Here is a 20,865-nt window from a genome sequence, read left to right on the forward strand (position 1 = left end):
GTGAGGTTCTTTAACGTTCGGTAGGTCAAAAAGGGGATGATTATGTAATCCGCAAGGTTCCGTAACCTTACGGAAAGAAAATAAGTATTGTTACTAAATTCGTAAAGTTTCGTAACGTTACGGAAAAAGAATCAGCAAAAAAAGGGCAAAGGGGGTGTATTTAGTAAAATGGGGGGTGCAAAATAGTAATTTTCGAATCTGGGCCCTTCTAGAGGTTTCTGGGCAATTTCTTGCTTAAGGTGGAAGCAACCAAGCTTACCTGGGCGAGCTGAGCTCGCCTGGGCGAGCTAGGTGGCAACCACCTCCCCCGTTTTGTTAAAATATGGAATTCTGGGGCTTCTGGGACACCCGTAATGCTTCCGTAAAATTCCCATAACCCTAAATAAGCATATTTCACTTAATACGGGTGAGACGGAAGAGAAAAAAAGAAGAAAATCAAGTCCTATATGCTTCCGTAAGGCTTCCGTAACTTTTCCGTAAATTACGAAAGAAGGGGGTGAACTTATCAAAATTGGGGGTGCAAATAGCAATTTCAAAATTTTGAATTGGGCCTTCCAGAATGATTTTTTGAAGCTGGGTTACTTCTGGGCGAGCTGGGCGGCAACGTCCTCCTCCTTTTTCCTATAAATAGGCTGAAGGGGGCTGTTCTAAGGGTCCTGGATCCCCCTGATGCTGTATTTCAACTGTTTTTGGTGAAAAAAATTGTTTCCATGAAGAAAATCCAAGCCGAGGTGCTTCCGTAACGCTTCCGAGATGTTTCCGTAAGCAAATCCGTGAAGGTTTTCCTCCGTTATTCACCGTTCTTCATCCGTTCTTCGTTCTTCAACGGGTAAGTTTCCAAATCGAGCTTTTCAATTCATTCTATGTACCCGTGGTGGTCCCCATTTGTTTTGTGTACATTTATTCTCGTTTCATTTACTTTCCGTACCCCCTTTTGACGTGCTTCAGTCATTTGCTTAAGTCATTTTCTCGCCTAAATCAAAAATAAAATAAATTTCCACCGATCGTTTGAATTGTAATATCCGTTAATTTCGTTTAAAATGAAATCCAACCGTTCGGTCACGCCGTAACCACGTTGGAAACTAAAAAGAGGTAAAATAATAATATAATAATAAAAATATCTTTTAGTAAAATAAATCAAAAAAATCAATCGGACATTTTCCTTTGGGATTTCTCTTTCTTAATCGAATCGATTAATAACCAAAGTGAAACTAAGGGCTAAAATCAACATGTACCTTTATTACCTCTTTCAAAAATAAAGAGAACATTAAATGGTCCAATGCCTTAATGTCTTCTCTCTTTTTCAAAAGAATCAAAAGTTTGTTTAACGGTTCAACGCCTTAAATAACCTTTCATTCAACAAAAACATATCTTGCAAAAAGGATAAAAACAACTTAACCAAACATTTTGTTCACAAAGAACTACGTAGGTCTGATTTCCTTATCGCAATTAAGGAGTACGTAGGAGCAAGGGAAACACCCTCGTCGACCGCAAAAAGATAAAAATTATAAAAAGGAATAAAGACGTAAAAGGGAACCTAAAATTGAAGTCATGTTTGCACATTTAATTAAAGGCTGCCGTCTCTTGTGACGGACACGTGGGGTGCTAATATCTTCCCCGTGCGTAAATACAACTCCCGAACCTTTCACTTAAAGTTCGTAGATCACGTCTTTTCCGGTTTTCCCAACGTTTTCCTCAAATAAACGTTGGTGGCGACTCCGCCCGTACTCCTTTCTTGGAACACGCACCCGCGAGTCACGCGTCACCCTCTCGCCGAAGGGTAGGTTGCGACACAAAGACTACTCAAAATGCCCCGAAATACAAGGCTAAAACCCTATACTACTAGAATGGCCAAAATACAAGGCCTAAACAAAGGAAAAACCTATTCTAATATTTACAAAGATAAGCAGGCTCATACTTAGCCCATGGGCTCGAAATCTACCCTGAGGCTCATGAGAACCCTAGGGCCTTCCCTTGGATCTCTGGCCCAATCTACTTGGAGTCTTCTATCCAATGCCCTTGCAGGGTAGGATTGCATCATTTTAGCTGTGACTCTAATACTTGTGCTCTTATCTTTGAAAAACTACATGCTTGTGAGAAGTAATTGATTTAAGAATTCCATGGTATTCAGTTTATATGGTTGATGTCCTTGATGAATCAAACACCATTTTCTTTTGATTAGCCACTGTCTTTGTCACTTAAGGACAAGTGAATTGTTCTTTCTTTGCTTGAGGACAAGCAAAATTGTAAATTTGGGGGAGTTTGTTAGTCGCTTTATACGACTAATTTTTGTATAGAAATCATTTTCCAAAGCTTGTATAGTTCCCCAATTTATGGTTATTTTGGAGTAAATTTAGTAAATGAATCTTGTTTTATGGTTAACGCTGTCTCTAGAACATTTCTATTGGATTTAATGATGAAATCTATGCATTTTCAGGTGAAAAAGAGGCTAAGTTTTGAATTGAAAAAAGTAGCAGTTGGGCTAAGCTCAGCAGTTGGGCTAAGCGATTATTCACCGCTAAGCGCGGCTTCAGAGCGCTTAGTGCAAAGGAGAATCTGGCAGAGCATCAACATCAAAGTCGCGCGCTAAGCGCGAGATCAGTGTGCTAAGCGCAGTAGGTGCCTTCAACCAGGCTAAGCGTGAGACTGACACTAAGCCCAATTCCACTTACTCGCGCTAAGCGTGAAGGCGGTGCTAAGCTCAACATCGCGATTTCAGGGCCTATTTGAAGCGTGTCTTATGCAGAATTAGGGTAGACTTTTACAAAGTAGAAGATTGGCACAGATTCCAGGGCAACCACAGTGCCTATTTCGGGAAAAGAGCCCGAGAAACAGCAAAGAGGAGTAGCTTTTGTAGAGATACCTAGGTTTTATAAGCTCATTTATTGTTAGGGTTTCTTTGTATTGGCTGGCTAAACACCCTAGACTGGGATTTCTAATGAACAACTGATGTAAATACATAATATCTAATTGATTGTGTTTTCTGTGTTTAATGCTTCATTCAATGCTTGATGTTTGTATGCTTTTGGTTTGATCACTCATTTGTGTGCACAGTTAAGTGACTTTAGCATTGGTAAATGTACTGTTGTCTTAGAACTTGATTGAAGCAGGATCAAAACTTAATCTTACATGAGGGATCTGCAGGTTAAGTTTTGGTTTTAATTATGATGTTACAATAATGCTGTTTAGTTTAGGCCTAGTCTTACATGAGGGATCTGCGGACGAAGCTTAGGCTAAATTAGGCTAAAACTTTCGTAAGCTAGTTGAGCTGAGTCTAGTCTTGTGTCATACCCTAATTTCGTCCGGGGATTATTACTTGATGACATGCAATAAATGAAGTCCCGAGACGTCTCAGAAATCCAAAAGGAAGCAGGCTTGCGTGATCCGTGAAATTCTGTAATGTGACGGAAGTCGAAAAGAGGTGTTTTTGCGCAATCTGTGGGTTTCCGTAACTTCTTCGAAAGCTAAAAAAGAGTAAATACATAATCCGTAAGGATTCGTAACCTTGCGGAAGGAAAATAAGTATCGTTACAAAATTCGTAAAGTTTCGTAACGTTACGGAAAAAGAATTACAAAAAAATGGAAAGGGGGGTGCATTTAGTAAACAGGGGGTGCAAATAGCAACCAGGCCCACTTGGGCCCTCCAAAAGATTCCTCCAGAAGGCTGTTGCTTCTGGAGGAAGCAACCTTGCTCGCCTGGGCGAGCTGGGCGGCAACCTTCTCCCCTATTTTGCTATAAATAGGGGGAGAAGTGAAGAAGAAAAGGGTTAAGCCCCTTAGGCACTTCTCTCTCTCTCGAATTTGCAGAGGAAAATTGTTTCCGTGAAGAAAATTCAAGCCGAGGCACTTCCGTAACGTTTCCGTGAGTAATTACGCGAAGATTCTCGACCGTTCTTCAAGATTCATCGTTCGTTCTTCGTTTTCTTCAGTCTTCAACGGGTAAGTACCTCAAACCAAGCTTTTTAATTCATTCTATGTACCCGTGGTGGTCCACATTTTGTTTCATGTATTTTTATTCTCGTTTTCATTTGCTTTTTATACCCCCTTTTGACGTGCTTAAGCCATTTATTTAAGTCATTTCTCGCTTAATCTAAAACTAAAATAAATTTCCACCGATTGTTTGAATTGTATCATCCGTTAATTTTGATTAAAATGAATTCCGACCGTTCGGTCGTGCCGTAACCACGTTGGAAATCAAAAAAGAGGTAAGATAATAATATAATAATAAAAAAATACCTTTTAGTAAAGTAAAGCGAAAAATCAATCGGACGTTTTCTCTTTGGGATTTCTCATTCTTAATTGAATTGACTAATAACTAAAGTGAAACTAAGGCTAAAATCAACTCGCCTAGTCAAGCTCGTCCACAAAAAATAGGTTTTTTGAAAGTTTATCATTTCAGTTTCTTACCAAGTAAAATGGATCATTTTTAAAGGCCCAACACCTTTAAATGATCACCTTTCAAGTAAAAAAATCGCTTGATTCACCTTTAAAGAAAGAACTACGTAGGTTTGATTTCCTCTCCAAAGGAGGGTACGTAGGAGCAGAAGCCCCGCTTTTGTCGACCTCAAAAAATAAAAAGAAATAAAAGTTAAGATAACACAATTCCACAATTCTAAAAAATAGGCTGTTGTCTTTCGAGACAAACGTAAGAGGTGCTAATACCTTCCTCAAGCGTAAATACAACTCCCGAACTTAGATTTTTATTTTGACCGGTTTCCTTCGGTTTTTCCGACGTTTTCCACAAATAAACGTTGGTGGCGACTCCGCGCATCTTTCCTCCTTTGGAAAGCGCACCCATGAGCCTCGCCCTCGCTCGCCCGCAAAAGGGCACGTTGCGACAGTTGGCGACTCCACTGGGGACTATTTTTGTGAGTTAGGCCTATTTGAAGGAATTGTGGATTTGTGAAACTTTGTGTGTGCATTTGTTGAACTGTGTAAAATGTAAATAATTGTTGTCTATTTCGCATTCTTTACACTGCATTCTAAGCACCCACGGGTTTGAGTAAAAAATGGGCCCTATACCCGGGTTCATGGGAATTTAAGGAGTGGAGGTGAATCTATCATCATGCTAGGTCTCCGACTTGCTTGATAATAGTGAAACCTCGTCTAGAGCTTTCTGTCTTTATAATGTGTTGTCGCTGGTATTCCATACCGCCACAATATTATTATCTTGAGTGATGATACCTCTAGAAAACAGTCGTGTGAGTTATGAATTGTTGGGGAGTAGTTATTAGAGACCCCTAGATATTGTCCTATAGGTTCCCAAATAGGGGCAAAGAGCAAACACGCTCCGTGCCATTCATTCTCATGCATTTTTTTGGTAAATAGCACTAGTTTATAGTTTTGCTAGTGATGTTTGGTTTCTTTAGAGTAATACGTAACCTTTTTAATACTACGTTGAGGCGCCATCATGCCCAAAACGTAGCATTAAAGTTGGATCTCTGCAGTCTCATATGTGTGAATTACCCCTTTGTGTTGTTTTCTTTCCGTTTCATGCATGTGCATCTGCATCATACCGTTACACATGCGTTGTATGTGGGTCTCGTCTTTTGTCATGGGAAGCCGAAAGATCCATCTCGTCTTCTTAACTGCACACATGGGGCACTGCGCCCCCAAATGCGCAATTAAGGAGAGATGATTTTCCGGGCTCTCGTGTCCGTAAATGCATTCATATCATGCATCGCATAAACATCTCTTCAGCATCATAATGAACATATCGTTCCTACATTTGTTCGTTATCATATTCCAGCATTACATTTTGCATGAGTCATTGCATCATCATGCATATGCGTTCAACAAACTTTTTTTATCTACAAATTGCATACTAATTGTTTTCATGTTTGCTCATGCGTGACCCTTGCATTTTCCTCTACAAAACAAAAACAAAAAAGAGGGAAGCATGAAAATTCATGATGCATTCTTAGTTGCATTTGTTAAGTACCATGAGCCAACCATGTTGGGATCATAAACCCATTTCTAAAATTAAAAAAAACACACAAACAACAAAACAAAATGATTGAGCATGGTACCTAATGCGTGGTTAATTAAGAAAGGATGTTTCTTCGGGCATCTCGATCTCATAATTACATTTTCCATGCATAGCATGCATATTCCCGAGTCTTTCATCCCTATGAATTGTTGATGAAGTATTGGCGATCAAAATTGCCATTCCCTGGGTTATGGAGTTGAACCAAGCTCGTGCTTTTACGAAAAGGTTCATCGAGTCAAGTTGAAGCATGGAAGTAACCATCTTGCAAAAATTTGGGGCAAAAGATGGATCGGGTTACATCGTTGTTTCGTCTACTGCCAAACACATTTAGGACTGTTAATGTCCTTGTTACTTCCAGTTTCACCTTGACGAAGATGTCATGGACCATGTTGAAAATCTAAATTGATTCGACCTCATATCCAGTGTACAAATTCGCAATACTTCAATTGTGCATCATTCACATACATCTATGTTGTTCATTGGTTGCATTGCTCATTGCATTCTTTCCTTGAAAAGAAAAAGAGAACCTAATCATTGTTATAAAAAAGAATAAAAGCATGCTTTACGGTGCCCTCACCGAACCTGTGCTAGAGCTAGAGTAATGGGTAAAGCGGAGGAGATACAAGAGAAGATGAAAGCCGACATGGAGGCCATTAAAGAGAAAATGGCCACAACGATGGAGGCCATGATGAGCGTGAAGAAGATAATGGAAGCCAATGTGGTTGCAATTGCCGCTACCAACGTTGTTGCTAAGGTGAACCCGACGTCCCCATCCGGCATCAATGAATCATCCAACCTCAGATATGGTAGGCAAAGATTTGGGAAGTATGGGCGGCCCCCATGATGTGCAAATTCAAAACGAGCACGCCTTCCCGCCATATGGCTTGCCTCTCAACTATACGCCACCCAATGTGGTGTACACTCCCAATAAGAATGTCAATAACTCCACTCCTATACCCATTAAGAGCCAGCAACCCCAAACTGATCATGCACATGTCTCTTAAACCGTGGGGGAGACACATGAAATTCCCCATCACAATCTAGCCGACATCGAGCCTTGGCTCAGATATGCCACTGAAGGGCAAGCAGTTGGTGGTATACCCCTTGAAAACACTTCGGAAGGCCCTCAGTATCACCCACAACTACACCTCTTGCATTCCACGACAAGTAAAAACCCTCATGCTATGGCAGAAATGGGAAAGTTGGATCATCTAGAGGAAAGGCTCAGGGCCATTGAAGGAGGTGAAGATTATGCCTTTGCTAACCTAGAGAGTTGTTCCTAGTACCCGATATCATCACCCTTCCCAAGTTCAAGGTGCTGGACTTTGACGAGTACAATGGGACTACTTGCCCCAAGAACCATCTAAAGATGTATTGTCGGAAGATGGGGGCATACACAAAAAATGAGGAATTGCTGATACATTCCTTCCAAGAAAGTCTTACTGGGATAGCTGTTACCTGGTACACTAACTTGGAACCTTCCCGAGTCCATTCTTGGAAGGACCTAATGGTTGCCTTCGTTAAGCTGTGTCAGTATAATGGCTTCGGATAGGATGCAACTACAGAACATGTGCAAAAAGAGGGCACAGATCTTTCAAAGGATACGCCCAAAGATGGAGAGACTTGGCAGCTCAAGTAGCGCCCCCAATAATAGAGAAAGATATTATCACAATGATAGTAGACATGTTACCAGTGTTCTATTATGGAAATGGTGGGTTACACACCTTCAAGCTTTGCGGATTTGGACTTCGCCGGCAGAAGGATCAAAGCGGGTCTGAAAAGAGGCAAATTTAATCATCCCACTTGGACGAATGAGAAAACTGGGGCAAATGAAGAGGGTAAGAATGAGGGAGAAGCCCATGCTGTAACTGCCATTCCTATATGGCCAAGTTTCCCACCAACCCAACAATGTCATTACTCAACCAATAACAACCCATCTCCTTACCCACTACCCAGTTATCCACAAAGGCCATCCCTAAAATCAACCACAAATCCTACCTACCACACTTCCAATGACGAACACCACCTTTAGCACAAACCAAAAACACCAACCAAGAAATGAATTTTGCAGCGAGAAAGCCTATAGAACTCACCCCAATTCCAGTGTCCTCTGCTGACTTGCTCCCATATCTACTTGATAATTCAATGGTAGCCATAACCCCAACCAAGGTTCATCAACCTCCATTTCTCCGAGAATACGACTTGAACGCAACGTGTGCTTGTCATGGAGAAGCCCCGGGGCATTCCATTGAGCATTATAGGGGCCTGAAGCGTAAGGTGCAAGGTCTAATTGGTGCGGGCTGGCTGAAATTTGAGGAGAATCACATGTAAATCCTGACTTTGACAAGAGGTGCCACACATGGGGCAATTTTGAAAGCTGCTGTTAGATGTCTCTAATGACTCATCAGGATTTTCAACTTTCACCGGAATTGGGTGCAAGCCATTGGTCTATTTGCTCAAGCAACATGTGCTCCTGAGTTTGGACTTCCAAGACCGCTCAATCAGAGATTACTCGTCTTGCACGTTGGTGGGGGTGCCGTAAAACAACAAAAAAAAGTTCAAAACAAATAAATTTCAGAAATAAAAATGAAAATAAAAAAAAAAGTTCAAAAGAAAAAGAAAACATTTGATTGACTGTGTTTTCCAGACGTTCATATGACCTCATTCCGGAAAGTTTGTCTTTTTAGAGAGAAGTAAGTTATCAAGAATAGGATGTTGGACAAACGGCCTCAATTACCTTAAGAAAAAGAGGGGATTGAATTAAGATACAAAGACTATGCCCCAATTAAACTTTCACTCTCTCTTTTTTCGGATTAACAATGCACACAGGGACAACCCTTCCCTTGTGTTCAGGAATCCTCTACAACAAGAGACCCACGGTCTCTTAATCCCTTTTCAGAAATAAGAAGAAGAGAAGAAGACATCTCTCTTAAAAGAGATAGCTTGTACAATGAAGATCAATCAAAATTCCTTATTGAATATGCAAGTGGTTGACCAAGGAATCTTTTTGAGAGGATAAAACATTTCAGTTCAGAAAAACTCTTAATCTTTTAAGAGGATAAAACTTTTTGGGCAATGAAAACTCCCTTTAAGTTCGTGTTTCCAAGTCACCTTTGATGGTCATTCATAAAAAATTTGAATAGGTGTGACTCTTGGCAATTATTTTCTGAAAATCCCCTCTGGTAATCAATTACACATTATAAATTTTGAATTCAAATTTCTAGTGACTATGATAAACATTTTTCAACTGCTGGTAATCGATCACCATAGAGAAAATCGCAATTTGAAATGATAGAATTCTTTGGTCAAACCTTTTGTATTTTCAATTTGGAAACTTCTTCCTAAAGATTCTAGAGATCAACTTGATCATATATCTTGATTTTCTTGGATTCTTGTCTTAAGTAAAACTTAGAAGCACTTGATCCTTTAGCATCATCAAGACATCAAAACATCTTGCTTCTACATAGGAGTCATTTGACTTAATCCATCAACTGAAAGATCCTTCAACTGTTTCTCGTCCTTGGAAAATTCTTTTTGCAAGAATCAACTGCATCTTTCATTCTTCCTCACTGCGAGGTTGTGAAAACAAGACAACAATTGGTACCTCTAAGCCCTACACTGGGGCAATGAAAGGCCCCATGCATAAACCTCAAACGAACCTAGGGGCAGATTAGAAGTTCTCACCCGATAGGATCCCAGCTACAAGGTCATGACGAAAGACAACAATTGGTACCTCAAATCCTTACACTGGGGGAATGAAAGGTACCATGCAAAAACCTCAAGCGAGCCTAGGGGCAGATTAGAAGTTTTCACCCGATAGGTTCCCAGCTACAAGGTCATGACGAACGATAACAATTGGTACCTCAAAGCCTTACACTGGGGCAATGAGTGGCATCGTGCATGAGCCTCAAGTGAACATAGGGGCAGATAAAAAGTTCTCACCCGTCGATGTTTTTAAACAAGAAAAAAGGGGGGACACAAACCCTGGAATTTCAATAGATTGATTAAACGTCAAACGGCTCCATTGCCGTCACTCCAAAATGGTCAAGTGACAAAATCAACCAGAATATACACTTTGAGGGAGTTCCTGGAGAGATTTGCAAAAGATAGGATAAGGTTGCATGAATTATCACCTTTTTCAAAAGGACAATCAATCTGTGTTTTCCAAAAAGATTAAATCAAAATCAAAATCACAAAATAGGGAAAGAATGTCATGAACATTGTGCAACTTTCCATTGCATTGCATTGTTTCATATGGGGTCAGCGTTACCAAATTTCACAACAAAGGTTGCATGCGTCTGCATCCCTAAATATCATGTTAATTGCATAGATTTCCTACATCTCGTGTCCAATCTTGTTGGATGACCGGCCCTCTCGATGGGCCGACCTCTTGTTTTCTCATAAAGGTGGACCCTTGGGTACTAGTACCTATCTTCTTCAGAGGGCTACATGTCCTCGCCATCAGAGGACTACACGTCCTCGCCTTCAGAGGGCCGCACGCCCACGCCTTCAGAGGACTACACGTCTTCAACTTCAGAGGACTACAAGTCCTCGTCGTCAAAGGGTCATGTACCTTCCCCTTTGTAGGGCTACACGCCCTCACCTTCAGAGGACTACACGTCCTCGCCTTTAGAGGACTACACGTCCTCACCATCAGAGGGCTACATGTCCCCCATTTTCAAAGGGCGACACGCCCTCACCTTTAGAGGACTGCACGTCCTCGCCATCACAGGACTACACTCCCTCGCCTTCAAAAGGCGGCACTTCCTGAACTTCAGAGGGCTGCACGCCCTCGCCTTTAGAGGGCTACGCGTCCTCATTTTCAATGTGCTCCATATCCACACCTTAGGAGAATATAAGGTCCTTTGCCCTTAGATGCTTCACCGAGACTTGCGCTCTCGGTTAAGGGGCCAGTAGTTTCCTTTTATCAGTTTCTGGGCCACCCCCTGACATTAGAAGGCGACCAACTGTGCGAGCACATCCAGAGAGGGAGGCTATCATGCATCTACTATGCATACCGGGGCAAGATTTCCCTCGTGCTGCGGCAAAAAGACGAGTGCGGGTTGCGCACCAACATGACCACTCTTACATGGATGACGTTGCTATTTAGTAACATTCTGCCCGGCGACCACAATGCCAATCTCCCCTTGCAGATGTATCGGTTGGTCTGTGCCGTCATGACATAGGTAAGTATGCACATGGTTCAATTGATTTCTGATGTCATCTATTGTTTGCAGGGATCGCGCCCACAAGACGCCCAGTGGGCCCGAAGAAGTCCAACAGGGCCCTGGGGTTTCCAGCTCTGGTTACCGGCTTTTGTCAGTCCTACAGGGTGCCCGTTCCCCCAGCAAGGTCATGCCATCGTGACATAGGTAAGTATACATATGGTTCAACTGATTTCTGATACCATCTATCGTTTGCAGGAATCGCACCCACAAAGACACCCAGTGGACCCGGAGAAGTCCAACAGGGCCCTGGGGTTTCCAGCTCTGGTTACGGGCCTCTGTAGTCTTACAGGGTGCCCGTTCCCCCCGGCAAGGTCACGTCATCATAGGTAAGTATGCACATCACTCAAATGATTTCTGATTTTATCCATTGTTTGCAGGGATCATGCCTGCAAGACACCCAGTGGACCCGAAGAAGTCCAATAGGGTCTTAGAGTTGTCAAGCTCTAATTACGGGTCTCTGTCAGCTCTACGGAGTACCTGTCACCTCCAGCAAGGGCATCAGGCCCCCTACTAATCGAGCTTTCATCAAGAAGTACTGTGCCCCCAGGCAGGCACAGGGCGAAACACCACAGCAGCCTGGGGATGGCCAGCAGCGGGCAACAGACGCACCACCATCACTTCTAGAGTTCACCTCAGCTCATCCACAAAAAGGTTAGAGTGTTTTTACGACCCATGACCGACCAATAGGCGACCAAGTCCAAAGCCAAAGGTAAGCAAAGTACTAGGTCTGTGACCGACAAGCCATCAAGCGTCCAGCTCAAGACGTTAAAGAAGCGCTACTAGGAGGCAACCTAGTACCTTTTAAATCTCTGCTTGTTATTTGATCACTTTTTGTTTCTCAAGTCATAGTAGGACACACCTAGTTGCTCATGATCCTAGGAATTTAAATAAAACAAGCACAAGCTCAGAAGGTAGTCATACCTCACAAAATATATATATGTATGTTTAGGTAGTGAAAATACCTAAGATATGCATGTATGTAAACAAAAATACTTCACAAAATATGTATATGTATGTTTAGATATGCATGTATGTAGCAAAAAGATATCTCACAAAGTATATATATGTATGTTTAGGTAGCAAGATACCTTGGATATGCATGTATATAGCAAAAATATCTCACGAAACATATATATGTATGTTTAGGTAGCAAGATACCTCGGACACGCATGTATATAGCAAAATGTCTCACAAAAATATACATATGTTTAGGTAACAAATACCTCATGGAAAACAAACAAGAAAAAGAAATAAACAAATGATAAAAAAAAACAACAGAAAACAGAAAAGTAAAATATTGTCCAGCTAAAAAACAGCATGCTTGTGAAAAGAGATAACTTCCAGCTTTTCTTTGAAAAATTCACTAATCATAACCAGTTTTTGAAAAAAATGTGTGTACACATTTGAAGGGTAAATGCTGTGAAAAGTTTTTCGAACACCCAAGATAGACTCGGATGAATGCACAAATTGATAGAAGAACATATTTTGGAAATACTGGTTTGACTTAAAATAGGGAAAATGAATCCTGAGCCCTAGTGTCACATGACCATAAAAACTTGATGCTTGAGTGTCCACATGGGTGCATGCATGACCAGTTTTGCATAAAATTTCCTAATCATCTTTGTTGCATGTGTATCATGGAAATAATGTGGGACGTCCCCTTTATCCCCGAACCGCTGGCCAAACCCTGACATATATCGTGACCAGCCGTTCTACAAGCCTTGAGCCAAAATCCCAACTTGTCATTGAAATTCTGATACTGGGGACAGATGTCGTACCGGATGTCACGACATCATGCTTCAGAACATGCAGACTATATTTGATAGTGTGAACAGATTAAACAAGTATATAACACAAGAGAATTGTTAACCCAGTTCGGTGCAACCTCACCTACATCTGGGGGCTACCAAGCCAGGGAGGAAATCCACTAAAATAGTGTTAGTTCAAGGTCTAACAGCCACTGTTTACAACCTTCTCACCTAACCACTACCCGTGCAACCTCTACCTAAGAGCCACTCTTAGATATGAGAACCCCTCTCACTCCCTCTCAAACACTCTCCCGTGTTTACAAATAATTCAAAGACACACCAGAGATCAACTCTGAACAAAAGGGATCAACCCTACACACTAGAGATCAACTCTACACACTAGAGATCAACTCTACACACTCAGGTCCAACACTTGATGTTAGGGTACCATCAAGGTGGCTCACAAAACACTCAAGTCCCAAAACTCACAAAATAACTCTTCAATCCCGGACTTGGTACAGAACTCGTGCAGCCTCCATGTTTTTATAGCAGTGTGTGCATCTGGGCTGCAACAACTTGTGCTGGATGAGATCTATCATTCTTCCTGAAAATCTGCACTTAAAGATCTAAAAGATGCAGTTTGATCTTTTAGTTTTTATCTTTAATCTTTAATCCCTGAACGAACTCTTCTAGTTTGTAATTCGAACTTTAATTATCTTTTAATTCGTTCCTAAAGATAGATCATCTAATCTCTTGCTAACTGCACAATAATCTGTTAAAGATATAACAGATTTATATGTCCAGTATTTTCGGGCCAGATGTCCTGGACATCGTATCCGACATCTTGGATCCTGCAGCTTTAATTCTTCATTTGACCTTCTAGTATTTTCGGGCAGGATGTCCTGGACATTGTATCCGACATCGTGAATCCTGCAGCTTCAATTCTTCATTTGACATTTCATCTTGCCTTGTGCATTGTGCAGCCCGATCTTATTCTTTGACATAACGTTGGACATCATGTGCAGCAACTCCAGCTTTCCTTCATTGTCTAAGTGCTTATGTTTTAACAAAATCTTAGCCAATCTTTTAAAACTCAGTAGAGCTAAGCACTAACAATCTCCCCCTTTGGCAAATTTTGTCTAAAACATACTTAGACACTTCCTGAGCAGGTACGAGCAGTTATGCAAGTGGGATCAGCAACTTTCATTATCAGAGTAATCAAGCACAGCGGAATCTGTAGTTTAGACAAGTTGCAAATCTACAAGTCTTCTCCAGGATGTCAAGACATCTCACGTGACATCAGCTTTCTGCTTCTGCTCCCCCTGTCTCCATGCTCTTACTGCTGTGAAGCAGTTCACTGCAGCATCTTCTATCAGCTACTAGTCTTTTCTAGGATGTCGAGACATCTCATGTGACATCAGCTTTCTGCTCCCCCTGTCTTCATGCTCTTACTGCAGCATCTTCTATCAGCTACTAGTAGCTTACATCAGTCATCATCAGCAACAGCAGTCTCCCCCTCAAAATCATATACATACAACTCCCCCTCAAAATCATGAATCATGCATACATCGTATCCTACTTCTCAAAATCATACATCATGCATAATACTACTATTGCATACATATTAATACCATTACTCCCCCTTTTTAGACAGAATTTGACAAAAGTAGAATGCATGAACTTAAGGTGCAAATTGTAATCAATTGTTCAAGGGACATGCCCCTATAGCTAGTAAAAAGCAAAAACATAAAGGTCTGATGATCATGGGGTGGCTTCAGAATCATCATCATCATCTGAATCTGTATCCTCTGCTGCATCTTCCTCTGCCTCAGCTGCTTCTTCTTCTTCCTCAGCTGCTTCTTCTTCTTCCTCAGCTGCTTCACCATCATCAATGCCACTGTCTGAGAGTCTCTTGATCAGGCGTTCCAGCTCCATCTTCTTCTCTGTGTTGGCTTTGATGGTGGCTTCCAGCACCTTGCATGTGTCCTTGAGTTCAGCAATCAAAGCATCCTTGGACACAGCACCTGAAGCAGCAGCTTTCCCTGATGTCGAGACAATGTCTGGGACATGTGTCCCCTCAAACAGTTTGTAATGCAGGGATAGAGGAGATTCTTTCTTCATCACAGAGTCAGTGTAGTTTAAAATATTGGGATGTTGACTCAACATAATGCCACACAATACAGTTGGGAAGGCAATGGGTAATTTGACAGCAAAGGATTCTGAATGCTTAACAGTTTGATCAAAAATATAGTTTCCAAAATTAAATTTGGACTTGGTTCCAACAGCATACAGAAATTTACCCAAACCTGTGGCAACAGTGGACGTATGATTGGTGGGTACCCAGTTTGCAGCTCCAATCCTGTGCAGGATTGCATATTTCACACTTAGCTTCCCTGCAGAAAGCTTCCCTTTCTTTGGCCAATGCTGGACTTGTTTGGCAGTGATTTCCTTGGCAATTTGATGCTCAGAGATAGTAATATCCACCACTCCATGTGTTGGTCTGCCCAGGTATTTGTTGATTACAGCAGGGGAGAATCTAACACATTTTCCTCTGACAAATACTTTTTGATACTCATCACTCTTTCTGTTTGTTATGTCAGAGGGAATGTTGACAATGAATTCCCTGACTAGTCTTTCATAACAATCTCCCAACTTGGTGACAGTTTTCAGCAGTCCAGCAGCCTTGATGAGGTCCATGATCTCCTTGCAATCCAAGACAGCTCTTCCTAGTTCTCTTTCCAAGGCAAGTCTGCGTTGATACACAAATTTCCACCTTTCAGCATTGCCAATGGAGTGGAATGAGATGTTGTCCAATGGTGCATCAGGGACATTTTCAGGCACCTTTTTCCCAGATTTCTTGGCCCTCTTTGATGTCGAGACATCTAGTTCGACATCATCATCAGAATCAGATGAGGAAATTTCTTTCCTCTTCTTGGAAGGGATTGCAACTTTGCTCCGTCTGGATGTGGTAGGAGTGATTGGAGTACTCTTCTTTTGTGCCATAGTTTTGATTCGTCCAGACCTCTTAATGGGGGTTTTTCCCTTTCTGCTTTGTAACCTTTCTGCAATGCCAGGTGCCAACCTGTTGGCAATGGGTTCCTCATCAGATTCTACTTCTTCCAGGTCAATGAGGTCACCTGGAGCAGGTTCTGGTGCCCTTGGTGCAGGGGTCTCCTCTGTGGCTTGATCATCTTCCTCTGTTGATTCCTCTTTGCTGGGTGAAGAGACGACTTCAGCATTTGGAGTGGAAGATGTTGGAACATCTTTCTCAGCATCAGGAACAGCAACATCTGGGGTGGAAGATGTTGGAACATCTTCATCAGCATCAGGAACAGAAGCATTTTTCAGAATGTTACTCACAATACTGCGGATCTTCTTGTCCATCTCTGTGTCTACTTCCCTAGGACTTGTTGCAAGGCTAGGGTTTTCAGAAATCTTCACACCCTGTTGTCGTTTGGGAACCAGTTTTTCAGGAACAGGGGCTGGACCAGGAATCATTTGTATGGGCTGGATATTGAATTCAGGTCGTTCCTGGTTTGATGGTGCTTTGGTGGATGATGGAGATGATGGTACAGAGGGTGAACCAGGAGCTGAAGTTTCTTTTGGTGAGGTAGCCATGGAGAAGCAGAGCGTTTGGAATGATTTCGTAAATCTCTGAGAGCTGTTGGGGAATGCTGAAAACGCGATTACCACGAAAATATAAGTTTGAATGAGGAATGTAGAGGGACGTGTGAAGCAACGGTCGAATTTGTTTTGGCTCAGTAGTGAACGTGCTATTAATGTTAAGTGAGACGTTTGAGCACGTTCAGATATCAGTAGCTGCTATAATTCCTCTAGCAGACAAATGCCCAGCTTGCCCCTCAGTTTTTCAAACTGTTTTGCATCCAATGCCTTTGTGAAAATATCTGCTATTTGTTCCTCAGTGTCAACATGCTCCAGTGTGATAACTTTATCATCAACAAGCTCTCTAATATAGTGATGTCTAATGTCAATGTGCTTGGTTCTGCTGTGTTGAACAGGATTTTTAGAAATATTAATAGCACTCAAGTTGTCACAGTATAATGTCATGACATCTTGTTCGACATTGTACTCCTTGAGCATCTGCTTCATCCAAACTAGTTGTGAACAGCTGCTTCCTGCTGCAATATACTCGGCTTCTGCAGTAGATAGGGACACACAGTTCTGCTTCTTGCTGAACCATGAAATAAGATTGTTGCCCAGATAGAAGCATCCACCAGAAGTGCTTTTTCTGTCATCTGCACTTCCAGCCCAATCAGCATCACAATACCCAACCAGCATTGAATCTGAACAATGACAGTACATAATCCCATAGTCACTGGTGCCATTTACATATTTCAGAATTCTCTTTACTTGATTCAAGTGACTTATCTTGGGATTGGCTTGATATCTTGCACAAACACCTACTGCATAGGTGATGTCGGGTCTGCTAGCTGTTAAATATAGTAAGCTCCCAATCATGCTTCTGTACAGACTTTGATCAACACTGGTGCCAGCTTCATCTTTTGACAGCTTCAAGTGAGTAGGTGCAGGTGTTCTTTTATGGCTGGCATTTTCCATCCCAAACTTCTTGACAATGTTCTTTGCATACTTGCTTTGTGAGAGGAATATGGAGTCTTCCATCTGCTTCACTTGGAGTCCCAGAAAATAAGTCAGCTCTCCAACAAGACTCATCTCAAATTCAGATTGCATCTGTTGGACAAAATGTCGAAGCATCTCATTCGACATCCCTCCAAACACAATGTCATCAACATATATCTGTGCTATCATCAGGTTATCAGCATCTTGTTTGACAAAGAGAGTCTTGTCAATTCCTCCCTTCCTATACCCTTGCTGAGTAAGGAACTCTGTTAGCCTTTCATACCAAGCTCTTGGAGCTTGCTTCAATCCATAGAGAGCCTTCTTGAGCCTGTATACATGATCTGGATGAGTTGGATCTACAAATCCCTTTGGCTGCTCCACATAGGCTTCTTCATTCAGGTATCCATTCAGAAACGCGCTCTTCACATCCATCTGGTACAACTTGAATTTGAGGATGCAAGCTACACCAAGTAACAATCTGATGGACTCAAGTCTAGCAACTGGAGCGAAAGTTTCATCAAAGTCTACACCTTCAATCTGAGAGTAGCCTTGAGCAACAAGTCTGGCCTTGTTTCTGGTTATAACACCTTCTTCATTGGTTTTGTTCTTGAAGATCCACTTGGTGCCAATCACATTAGTTCCCTCGGGTCTCGGAACTAGCTCCCAGACTTCATTCCTTTTGAATTGCTCCAATTCTTCTTGCATAGCATTGATCCAGAACTCATCAGTCAGTGCCTCTTTCACATTCTTGGGCTCAATTTTGGAGACAAAACATGAATTGGAGACAATCTCAATCTCCCTTGATCTTGTAGTGACTCCTCTGTTTGGATCTCCTATAATCAGCTCCTTGGGATGCATCTTCTGGATTCTAATGGAGGGTCTCTTGTCAGGTTGGTTGATGTTTGATTCATCTGTAGCAGAATCAGAGTTTTCTGCATTTTCTGCACTTTTAGCTGTATCTGCTACATTGTCTCCCGATGTTCTGACATCTTCTTCGACATCCTTCTTTCTTGCTGGAGTTAGATCATCAACAACCACATTGATGGATTCCATCACAGTTCTGGTTCTGGAATTGAATACTCTATATGCTCTGCTGTTTGTAGAGTATCCCAGGAATATTCCTGCATCACTCTTGGGATCCATCTTTCTCCTTTGCTCTCTATCTGCCAAAATGTAACATGGACTTCCAAAGATGTGGAAGTGCTTGACAGTTGGCTTCCTCCCTTTCCAGATTTCATACAGTGTGGTTGGAGTCCCTCTTCTAAGTGTGACTCTGTTGTGGATGTAGCATGCTGTGTTCATGGCTTCAGCCCAGAGATTATAGGGAAGTTCTTTGGCATGAAGCATGACCCTAGCAGCCTCTTGCAAAGTCCTGTTTTTCCTCTCAACTATGCCATTCTGTTGTGGTGTAATGGCTGCAGAGAACTCATGAGTGATGCCTTCAGATGTGCAGAATTCAGTAAACCTGCTGTTTTCAAACTCTCTGCCATGGTCACTCCTGATTCTCTTGATGACACAGTCTTTTTCTCTTTGAAGTCTTAGACTCAACTCCTTGAATACTTCAAAGGTGTCTGATTTTTCTCTGATAAAGTTGACCCAGGTAAATCTGGAGAAATCATCCACAACAACATAGGCATACCTCTTTCCTCCAAGGCTTTCAACTTGCATAGGCCCCATCAAGTCCATGTGAAGTAGTTCCAGCACCCTGGAAGTGGTCTGATGTTGAAGCTTCTGGTGGGACATCTTGACTTGCTTTCCAATCTGACATTCACCACAGATTCTGCCTTCTTCTATTTTCAGATTGGGAATGCCTCTAACAGCACCTTTGTCAATGATTTTCTTCATGCCTCTTAAGTGCAGATGTCCAAATCTTTGATGCCATATTTTGACTTCATCTTCTTTGGAGAATAGACATGTGGAGGAGTAACTGGTTTCTTGAGGTGTCCATAGGTAGCAGTTGTCCTTTGATCTGCTGCCCTTCATTAGAACTTCACTCTTCTCATTTGTCACCAAGCATTCTGACTTTGTGAAGTTTACATTGAATCCTTCATCACACAGCTGACTGATGCTGATCAAGTTTGCAGTCAGTCCCTTCACCAGCAGTACTTTGTCCAGACTAGGAAGTCCATCATGGACTAGCTTTCCCATTCCAGTGATCTTTCCTTTAGAGCCATCTCCAAATGTCACATAGCTAGTGGAGCAAGGTTCGATGTTCACCAGGAATTCTTTGACTCCTGTCATGTGTCTGGAACAGCCGCTATCTAGGTACCAATCTTCCTTAGCTGATGCTCTAAGTGAAGTATGAACAACAAGACTGACAGTCTTGTGTTTTGGAACCCACATCATCTTCCTTCCACTGCTGCTACTTTGAGTTCCATGATGTGGATGACCATGTAAATGATAGCAAAAGGGCTTTATGTGACCATACTTGCCACAGTAGTGACACCTCCAATTCTTTCTTTTGCTCCTTTTCTGCTGCGTTCCATGATGTCGAGACCGATGTTGTGACATCGTGGCTCCAGTGCTGTTTTTGGCAGGAACAAATTCTGTCATGGTTGTTCTGCCAGCAGACTTAGGATTAAATCCAAGTCCTCTCTGGTTTCCAACATTCTTTCCAAGCTGTAGCACCTCATCAAGCGTATCTGAGCCTTTATTCAGCATCTTTATTGATTTTGTCATGTTTTCTAGTTTAGAGGTCAGAAAACCAACTTCTCCTTTAAGCTCAGAGATCTCCTCTTCATGTGCCTCCTTTTCAGCCTCCAGATTTGCAATGACCTTCTTCAGTTGTGCTTCTTGCTGAAGAATCTTCTCACTTTTGATGCATAGTTCTCTATAGGATGTGGCAAGCTCATCAAAAGTGATTTCACTGTCTGTATCACTTGAATCTTCAGCAGAGTCAAATCTCCCAGTGAGTGCATTCACATCTCTGTCAGAATCACTTTCTTGTTCACTCTCTGTATCATCAGACCGACTTACAGAGATTCCTTTCCTCTGCTTCTTGAGATGAGTGGGACATTCAGCTTTGATGTGTCCAAAGCCTTCACACCCACGGCATTGAATTCCTTTGCTGTGACTGGGCTTTTCATCTGACCTTTTCTGGTATTCACTACCTTTCCTGATGTCGAAAGGGATGTTCCGGACATGTGGTTTCTGCCTCCTGTCCATTCTGTTCAGCACTTTGTTGAACTGTTTTCCAAGGAGCACAACTGCGTTAGTCAGACCTTCATCAGTATCCAGGTCATACTCATCTTCTTCTCCTTCATCGTTGGACACAAACGCCAGATTCTTGCTCTTCTTTTCA

Source organism: Glycine max, chromosome 20, assembly GCF_000004515.6.
Source record: "Glycine max cultivar Williams 82 chromosome 20, Glycine_max_v4.0, whole genome shotgun sequence".
NCBI classification, from domain to species: Eukaryota; Viridiplantae; Streptophyta; class Magnoliopsida; order Fabales; family Fabaceae; genus Glycine; species Glycine max.